Below are 10,513 nucleotides of genomic sequence, written 5' to 3' on the forward strand. Positions count from 1 at the left end.
TAGAATTAAGGCCAAAAAGTTCTATTTTGGTCTCATCAGACCAGAGAATCTTATTTCTCACCATCTTGGAGTCCTTCAGGTGTTTTTTAGCAAACTCCATGCGGGCTTTCATGTGTCTTACACTGAGGAGAGGCTTCCGTCGGGCCACTCTGCCATAAAGCCCCGACTGGTGGAGGGCTGCAGTGATGGTTGACTTTCTACAACTTTCTCCCATCTCCTGACTGCATCTCTGGAGCTCAGCCACAGTGATCTTTGGGTTCTTCTTTACCTCTCTCACCAAGGCTCTTCTCCCCCGATAGCTCAGTTTGGCCAGACGGCCAGCTCTAGGAAGGGTTCTGGTCGTCCCAAACGTCTTCCATTTGAGGATTATGGAGGCCACTGTGCTCTTAGGAACCTTAAGTGCAGCAGAAATCTTTTTGTAACCTTGGCCAGATCTGTGCCTTGCCACAATTCTGTCTCTGAGCTCTTCAGGCAGTTCCTTTGACCTCATGATTCTCATTTGCTCTGACATGCATTGTGATCTGGAAGGTCTTATATAGACAGGTGTGTGGCTTTCCTAATCAAGTCCAATCAGTATAATCAAACACAGCTGGACTCAAATGAAGGTTTCGAACCATCTCAAGGATGATCAGAAGAAATGGAAAGCACCTGAGTTAAATATATGAGTGTCACAGCAAAGGGTCTGAATACTTAGGACCATGTGATATTTCAGTTTTTCTTTTTTAATAAATCTGCAACAATGTCAACAATTCTGTGTTTTTCTGTCAGTATGGGGTGCTATGTGTACATTCATGAGGAAGAAGAATGAACTTAAATGATTTTAGCAAATGGCTGCAATATAACAAAGAGTGAAAAATTGAAGGGGGTCTGAATACTTTCCGTACCCACTGTATATATATATATATATATATATATATATATACGGCAACAAGGCGGCTCTCCTGTGCTGTACTTCTGGGTCCAGGGCGCGCATGCACGCTTCCAGGGACCCGCCCCCGCTGTGATTGGACTCAGTGGGTCCGTTTTCATCCAATCCTATCCGATCCTCCAGACGGATGGAAAATAGGGTTCCCATTTGTCTAGATTTCTCGTACCGGAACGGATAGCAGCGGGTGTCAGTGGACACGTCACCGCTGACATCCACCGCTTCATAGGGGTGAATGGAGCATCCAATCAGCTCCACCTGAAATCTGACAGGCAGACCTGATCGGAAAGCCCGTGTGAAAGGATCCTTATACTGGCTTCTGAAATTTACAGGTACAGCAATTTAGAAATTGGATGAAAGGTTTGCATTGGAAAACACTTTTTGAAAGATAAAAAGTGCATTTTATATAGAACCATATAGATCGGACCAAAATGAAGGGCAAATGAGGAGGAAAGAGGGACAGAGGGACTTTGCTCCAAATCAGGGACAGTTGGGAGCCATGTTCACACTAGTGCGAATTGGATGTGGGTTTGCTCTCAATGGAGCCGGTTCACAAATCTCTGTGGCCACTGCGGAGCGAATTGCACAGGGGTCCTGTGTGTCTTTGGCTCCATTTCAGGTCTGAATTTAGGCCAAAATTTAGTCCTGAAACAGAGAACAGGGACGCACTGGACCCCTGCTGTGAGTCGCATCCGTTATGGAGTGAACCCAGCCTACAGACACTCCTTATCTGAAAATACAAAGCAAAGAAGAGGGCGCACCAGCCTAGCGCATTATCCTCAGCGAGTTTATTTAAATAAAGATAAAAATCAGCTACTCACAAACAATCGTAAAATTCAGGCACATCAATTCCATATATCTGGCTCTTGCCAGAAGATCAACGTCCTTTACTGGAAGCAGAGGGCTGACGCGTTTCGAGGCCGTGCCTCTTCCTCAGAGCCTGGAGGCCATGGTCAAGTCCGTAGTTTAAGTATGATGTGGAAGGCCAGGCCAAGCCAGTAAAGGACGTTGATCTTCTGGCAAGAGCCAGATATATGGAATTGATGTGCCTGAATTTTACGATTGTTTGTGAGTAGCTGATTTTTATCTTTATTTAAATAAACTCGCTGAGGATAATGCGCTAGGCTGGTGCGCCCTCTTCTTTGCTTTGTATTTTCAGTGTTTGGTCGACCGCCCTGGTCGTAAGGGGCAGCAAAGCCTAGCCATCATGGATGCCTAATATTAGCACGAGTTCCGGGATTGAGGCAGCCTGAGGACCAGGTTCCGAGCGCAGGAAAAAAGGGGGTGCTATATAGCACTCCTTATCTGCATAGGCAGGTTTTTGAAAAGTTGAACTGACTCTTTAATTAGGAGCTATCTGCTCCATGTTCTGTGCCGAGTCTGTGACAGACACAGCACGGACAGCCATTCAGCTCGAGGGGAGCCACCCACATGGATGTCAAATTGGGAGCAACATCTGCATCTAGGGTTTCCACCTGTCCGGGATTTACCCAGACAGTCCGGGTATTGAATCATTATTCAGACAGGAATGTGACTCGGAACTGGACCAGACAGAAGGGTTTGGGGGCACTATGCGTTAATATATTAATATTATTTAAAGAGACATTTTATGTGAACTATTCCTTAATAACACTATATTTCATTACCAGAAGCAGCACTCATACAGTTCTCGTTGCAATTTGAGGATCAGCAAAAGTCCTTTTCAACATGGATTAGGCAAACACTGAAAATGTATGTACTACTCGCTATGCTACAATGGGAAATTGTCCCCTTGCTTGCATATGTTTTTGACTGAATACATTCTATTGTAATTGCAGATATGGTGAATAATCCTTGATAAAAGCCCCGTACACACGTACAGATTGTCGGCCGTAAAGATTCGGCCGCCGAACGATCGGCTGATTGTCGGCTTGTTAGTATGATGCTTCCGACAACCGACAGCGCATTTTCGGCCGAACAGAATCAGGTGTGCAGGCATTAAAATTTTTGTTGGCCAACACCAGAGCGGCCGATTGTTCGCCAGTCAGTACAGAATTCGGCTGACAGACAGCAGATTTGCAAAACTGGGCATGCTCAGAAAAGAAAAAACACACGGAAAGTTAACCATCACATGACATCACTTCTGCAGTCGGCTGTTGTTGGCCGACAAAATTCGTGTGCAGTCTTTTGCAGTTTTCAACAGACACGACAGCCCTGGACAAAAGACGGCCGATCGTTCGGCTGACGATCAGTACGTGTGTACAGGGCTAAAGGCATACTACCATAACCAGCCGAAACACGTTGGGTTTTCTAGAATATTTCTTCTCTGCAAAATTCCAGGCTCAACTACACGCATGGAACAGCAGAGAACAATGTTCAATTAAGTCACCATATCACCTTGTCACAAACTTTCAGTACTTACTCATTTTCGCCAATGGGTCTTCAACCCAATACACAATATTGAACTCTACTTATTTTTTGCTCTTGCGCATTATTTTATTTACTTAATAAATTGTTATATTTTACAAAAATCCTTGTCACTCGCCTTTAAAGTCCCACCCACTCTTGGCCTGAGGCACCAAACCTTCAAACTATCCTATACCCAAGGGATGTTGGCAAAACCAACTACCGTATATACTCGAGTATAAGCCGAGTTTTTCAGCACATTTTTTTGTGCTGAAAACATCCCCCTCGGCTTATACTCGAGTCAAGGAAAAAAAAAAAGTCCCTGGCCGCTCCGACGGGCTTAAACTTTAAAAATGGCGCCGCCCGTCGCATACATGTCACCGCGCAGGCGCCGCCCGGCGCAATGACGTGTCGGCGCCGGGCGGCGCCATTTTTAAAATGAAGGCGCCTCTGGAACAGGTAAGTGAAACAGCTTCACTACCTGCCATTATGCAGGGCTGCTGGCATACTACAAGGGATGCAGTGCTGCGGGCATGGTCCACCTGTACCATGCCCACAGCACTGCATCTCCTGTAGTATGCCCACAACCCCGGATCCTCTTGTACCATGCCAGTACCCTGCATTCTCCTGTACCATGCCAGTACCCTGCATTCTCCTGCACCATGCCAGTACCCTGCATTCTCCTGTACCATGCCAGTACCCTGCATTCTCCTGCACCATGCCAGTACCCTGCATTCTCCTGTACCATGCCCGCCGCCCTGCATTCTCACCCTAGGCTTATACTCGAGTCAATGATTTTTCCCATCTTTTTGTGGTAAAAGTAGGGGCCTCGGCTTATACTCGGGCCGGCTTATACTCGAGTATATACGGTACATAGGGGTTCTATTAGAGAATCACAACCCTTTATACTATGGGTGCTGCATTACTATTCTCTTTGCAGCACCCAAAGGTGTCTCAGGTCTGTTGCAATCCTATAGTGTATATAAAAAAAAAACATTTTTTTTTGCTCTGCGCCTTGGGTTTGGTTTGAAGGAAAAGTGGCAACCCTAACCGTGTCCCAATTGACATGAATGGGTCTGCCTGCATGCAGATACACGAAACACCTGTGCGTCCTGTGCAGGCAAAACACAGCCCTTTACGTGGGTGCAGGCTTCATTATACGTGTGAACGAGCCCTTATTGTAACAGTAGGGGTTCCTAATAATTCGGAAGAAAGATGAAAAGTCAGTCTTTCGGGAAGGAAGGAAGTCTTATCATATATTACCTCAAATTTCTACAAAAATACAGTTTTCACAATTCTGCACTTCCCCAGACTGACACAGACAGAGTCTGACATGACTAAAGTCTAAAAAATTCAAGCATGGCAACAGCATCTCTTTTACTCATGTAGCACTGCGCCCTGCTGAATTCTTCACCTTCTGATCCCCCTGGGTTACCATTAGCAACTGCAGCATGCACAATTTAGCACTTTCAGTCAATGAACAGTCTATGGCAGTGATGGCGAACCCTGGCACCCTCGATGTTTTGGAACTACATTTCCCATGATGCCCCACTACACTGTAGACTGCATGAGCATCATGGGAAATGTAGTTCCAAAACATCTGGGGTGCCAAGGTTCGCCATCACTGGTCTAGGGGATGTAGTTGTTTTTTTTTTTTTTTGTTTTATTTAATTAGGGATGGGAGAAGTGAAGAGTGGAATACTCCAAATTAAGCTATTCACAATGGATGAGGACTTTCACTGATGATGCAGCCAGGCTGCAGATTCACCTTGCCACTAGATGAATTTGGGTTAAGTCTCTATATAAATGACTTGTTTGGATAGATTATCTTCAGGATACACTTCTAGTATCCCCTTTCACTCAACAGACTGACACCCATCCTCTGACTATCCTACACCAGGATGGCCCTCCTCAGGTCAGGCCCCTAGACACGATCCCCTGTACTCATGATACTGTTTTTCAAGGGTCTCCAGTGTCTCTACCCCTCCAGTCAGCTCTCCTGGACCTCTGGGTTCAGTTCCCTTCCTCTGGTCCCCAGGCTGACCGCCTGTGACCACATGCCACCACTACAGAGGAGGAGGCAGCCGCCCCCCTCCCTCCAGGACTCTGCTCATCAGCCAAAGACCCCGCAGCTTATGTGCTTCTGGCTTTTATACAGCATCCCAGAATGCACTGAGACAGCCTGTCTCTACCAATCACTAGGACTGTATCAAAGCCTATGTACACATTGGTCAGGTTTCCTACCACTGTCCAACATGCCTCCCTATTGGACCAGTGTGAAACACTCCTCTAGACTCAATGAATCACATACTGAGCACACTGAGCAGATCTAGCTCACAGATCCTGCTCTCTGCTAGACAGAAAGCAATATAGATTTGCCTGCTACTCTTCTGATAGGCAGACAGAGCCAAAAACTATACTCACTCTCTAGCACCTACCTAGGAGGGTGCTACACTCACATATATCAAGCAAAAAATACAACTTTAAAAATAAAATACTCCAATAAATTAAATGACCTCCCTAGTAATGGAACCCCCCAAACTCAAAATCTTGTTTTACTCAGAATTAAGGCTAGATAGCCCTCATTGGTGCAACTCCTAATCTTGCGGTGAAACTGTTAACATAAGATAGGGCGCCTCATTCACTAAATCTGTGAATGAGAAATGACTTCAGCCTGTCTCCTTCCTAGGCACACCCCTCTGACGCGTTTCACCGCTACCCACAGAGCCTAATTGTAGTGGGATCTTTTATACTGGCTTTTCAAAATAATGCAGGTAGTAATTTAGAGCGCGGATGAAGAGTTTAGTGCTGAATAATACTTCTGGTAATTAATCATTTCCTTTTTTTTAGATTTATACACATTCCAGCTTAGACCAAAAAGAGGGACAACTGAGAAGAAAAGAGTGGCAGAGAAATTTGGATCCAAAGCAGCGGAAGTCCTTCCAGGTGAGGGAGAGTTGGGAGCTTTGTCCAGAATATGGCCAGAGAGCCACATCTGACCCGCTATAAGATTTTATCCAGTCCGCAGCAACTGTCCATAAAAATACCCCAGCTGGCTGGCAGTGATTGCACCGATCATAAAACGAAGACCAGCACATCCGATTCTAACCAGCCAGTCTTGACCCTTCCCTCGCCTCCAACGCCAGCATCCTAGCAACCAATGGTGTGTTTTTCAGCCCCCAGAATTTACTGTAGACCTGGACTTCCTCCATCCAAACCTGGTCCACCTCCCGGCTTCTGCCCTGCTCCTCTGCCTCCAGAAAGGTAACGGGGGACTCTGCGGGGCATACATAGATGTAAGGGAGGTCTCTTCTGGGCACACATTGATGTAAGGAGGGACTCTGCTGGGCAAACATAGATGTTAGGGGAGACTGTGCTGGCCACACAGGGATGTAAGGGGAGCTCTGCTGGGCACACATCGATGTAAGGGGGGGACCCTGCTGGGCACACATGAATGTAAAGGTGGACTCTGATGGGCACACGTGGATGTAAGGGGGACTCTGCTGGGCAAACATAGATGTAAGGGGGGGGGACTCTGCTGGGCATACATGAATGTAGGGGGGACTCTGATGGGCACATGTGAATGTAAGGGGAACTCGGCTGGGCAAAACTAGATGTAAGGGGGACTCTGCTGGGCATACATGAATGTAAGGGGGACTCTGCTGGGCAAAACTGGATGTAAGGGGGACTCTGCTGGGGAGGGAGGGCTGAAGAATGGATGAGGATTCTGCTTCACAGTACTGGATGTAGAAGGGGGGGGGGGGGTCTGATCGGCAGACATGGGAGTAAGTCACACATGTGCAAGTCCCAAGCAAGTCTCAAGTCTTAACCTTCAAGTCTCAAGCAAGTCCCAAGTTACTGTGGCAAAAAGCAAGCAAGTCAAGTCGAGTCCCTGCTAGAAGTCAAGCAAGTCAAGTCATTTATTTTGGTCAAGTCACAAATCAAGTCAAAATACTGATCTACCCCAATTTTCACCTTTAAATCAGTTAAAAGACAGTGTTCAGGAAAGGTTTTGTTTTATTTTCAACATTAACAAAACTGCTTAGTGCTTTTTTCTTGGCATATTAAAGAAACACTTTGAATGCCCAAACAGCTCAAAATCCTTCGTCCGGTCATGTTTCAACACCACAGTCACTAAAAACATGTTAAGTATTTCCATTGTTAAACAGCCAGTGTCCTAAAAATCAGAACAATCCTGTGAATGCCTAATGTACCCCCAGCCATAGAATACAAAGTTCTTTCCTGTCAGGTAAACCCATGTGGTCTAATTTTTGGGGCCTGTAATGGCCAACACTTACTTCTGTATCCTGTGAATGCCTAATATACCTCCAGCCACAGAATACAAAGTTCTTTGCTGTCAGGAGAAACGCCTGTGGGCAAATTGTTGGTGCCTGTACTGGCCGACACTTACTTCTTTATCCTGTGAATGCCTAATTTTTCAGACTGGCATTGAAAATCAATGGGTCTGTAAAGGTTCCGCTAAATTGTGGAATGGATGCAGACCCATTTTATAGACGTGTGAATGGACCCTATATGTATTTGACATGTATTTACCGGCTGCTGTCAGTTCTGGCTGATTTAGAAAAATAAAATATATATATTTTTTGCTGAAAAAATAATAAAAACATTTTATGGCAATTTTTCCAATAGCAATACTTCTGGTATGTCAGTGTCCATGTTGTGGGACTATGTGTGCACAGCTAGTAAGTATTTTGTGGCTGCAAATATGACCTGGAGGTTTTTCAAGTTTGCTTGCCATTAAAATAAATGGGGGTCGCTGCGAACTTGTGGTTCACGAATCATTTGAGTGAGTTCGCACGAGCCGTTTGCGAACTGTCCCGCCAGATGTTGGTCCATCACTAATAACAGGTACATTAATTTTGAGAAAATGCAAATAGTTAATAACTTAAAAAAGTAAAGTCATTTCGAGTCATATGTCTCAAGTCAAAGTCAAGTCTCAAGTCATGAATACCAATTCAAAGTCAAGTCGAGTCTTTTATTAATTTTAGTCAAGCAAGTCTCAAGTCCTCAAACTGGTGACTTAAGTCTGACTTAAGTCAAGTCATGTGACTCGAGTCCCCGACCTCTGCTGATCGGCACTCCTCAATCTAGAAGGGGAGGAGGGGGGTGTGATGGGCAGTCTTGGATGTAGAAGTTGGGGGGGGGGGGGGTCTGATGAGCACTTCTGGATGTAAGGGAGACTCTTTACACCACTAATTATGTTTTTCCATCCCTGAATTTTAGAGACTGCAAAGAGTTTATTGTTTGTGGTCAAAAAGATTCAGTCCAAGAGACTTGCAGTCAGATAAGAGGATCAGCAAGCAGCCATTTCCTGCCCACATGCATACCCACCACTGCCACCAGCAACAAACTCATGTCACTTCCCATGGTGGGTTTCCTGATGGTAACAAGAGTTAAACATGCCTGTGCAAAGTGAGTAGGTACAGCTATTTGTAGCTGACATTGGAAGTGCATGTGACATTGGGAGTGCACGTGACATGTTGACAATGCAGGGGTAGAATTTGGAGACAAGGACAGAGCGTTGTCACCATATATGTGGCGGTAAACCCTAGCTGAAAGACATTTAGTTTGCTTAAGCCCTGTGTGTCCTAAACAACTTCCATGGCTTTTCTTTTTCTCTTTTTAATTATTTTTATAAAATACCTGTCTTCACCATTTTTTTTCATGCTTTGTTGTATTTTAATGCTGCTGATCTTAGCAGCCTCTTTGCAGCCACTTCCTGACTCCAGGCCCCCTACCAATGTCTGCATGGCATTTCTTAAAGCAGGATTCTCCGACGGTGACAACAGAGGACAACACCTTCATAAGTTGTGTTAAAACAGAAGCCCACACACATGTAAGGGGACAACACAGGAGCACAACTGGGTGACAGGGAAAGAGCATTGTATCAATATTCCAGTAGCAACCTTGTCCTGTGCAACTAGTGTGGGTAAATTTATTGGGCTGACTTATGGTAGCTGTGTGAGTCTGTAATTGGGTGGAGTTACTCCCGGTCAGGCTGGAGGGCACTACAGGGCAGGTATCTGGTACCTCCCGCTGGTTCTAGGAGCTTGGAGAAGCTTCTGGAATTTAGTGGGAGGAGGGTAGGAGGTCCTGATCTGTGTACTTGAGGGAATCTGGCCAATCTCCAGGCATAATGCACTGGCAGGGTGGCTGGGTCAGCCCTTAAATATCATGGAACCTAGCCAGCTAGGGATTCGGGTGAAAGATGGAGTGCTGAGATTGCTGTTGTGTGGCCTGGGAGGGGACTTCGGGTCCGGGGGCTCTGCCTCCAGGGAGGAGTTGTGGAAAGGAAGGAGAGAAAGCCTAAGAGAGGGATCTACATTACCTTTGGGTCTTGTGCGGAGGACATCCAGGCTGGCATGTCTTGCCCAGCGCAGCGGGGAGCAAAGGACAGTGTGAGTACCTCAGCACACTTTGGGGCATACAAAGGGAGAGACTGCCAGATGTAGCATACTTTCCAGGGACAGCGTTGTGCTAAATCCCAATCCCTAGTCCTGGGCATTCTTCTGAGCAGCCAGGTGGGCTGATAGTCATTCAGCCAGGTGGGCTGGTAGTCATGCAGCCAGGTGGGCTGGTAGTTTCTGCAAGTGTCAGAACTGTGTGAGGTTCCACTGAGGAGACATGATGCTCCTGCATACAGTCTGCAACTTTTTGCTATTTCACTTAGCCCCTGTTCACACTAAGGCGACCTGTGAGGCGACCTGGTCGCCTCACAGGTCGCCGCAGGTCGCCTCCCATAGGGAAGCTGCAGAACCGTTCTAATAGGAGCGACACAAGTCGCTCCGACTTAGAAAAAGGGTCCGGAGCTTCTTTGGGGCGACCAGGAGGCGACCGCCATAGACTTCAATGTTATGAAGTCCGTGGTGGCCGCTCCGAGGTCGCGGCGCGCTGCTCGCACCGCAATCTCGGAGGTCGCCCCGGGAAGTAGCGTCGCGTGTATGTGAACCGGCGCTAAAGAGGACTGAGAGCTCCTGATTCATAAATAACTTTGCCACTTCAGTTGGAGTTCAGTCCAGGATCTGCATGTTTGTGTATATAGAGAAGGATGTTTGTCCCTATATGTTGTTCTTCAAGTAAAGTTGAGCATCCCATAATCCCTATACCAGTGATGGCGAACCTTGGTGCCCCAGATGTTTTAGAACTATATTTCCCATGATGCTCGGGATTTCTGCAATGTAG

This window comes from Pelophylax lessonae (assembly GCF_965119305.1).
Source record: "Pelophylax lessonae genome assembly, chromosome: 7".
NCBI classification, from domain to species: Eukaryota; Metazoa; Chordata; class Amphibia; order Anura; family Ranidae; genus Pelophylax; species Pelophylax lessonae.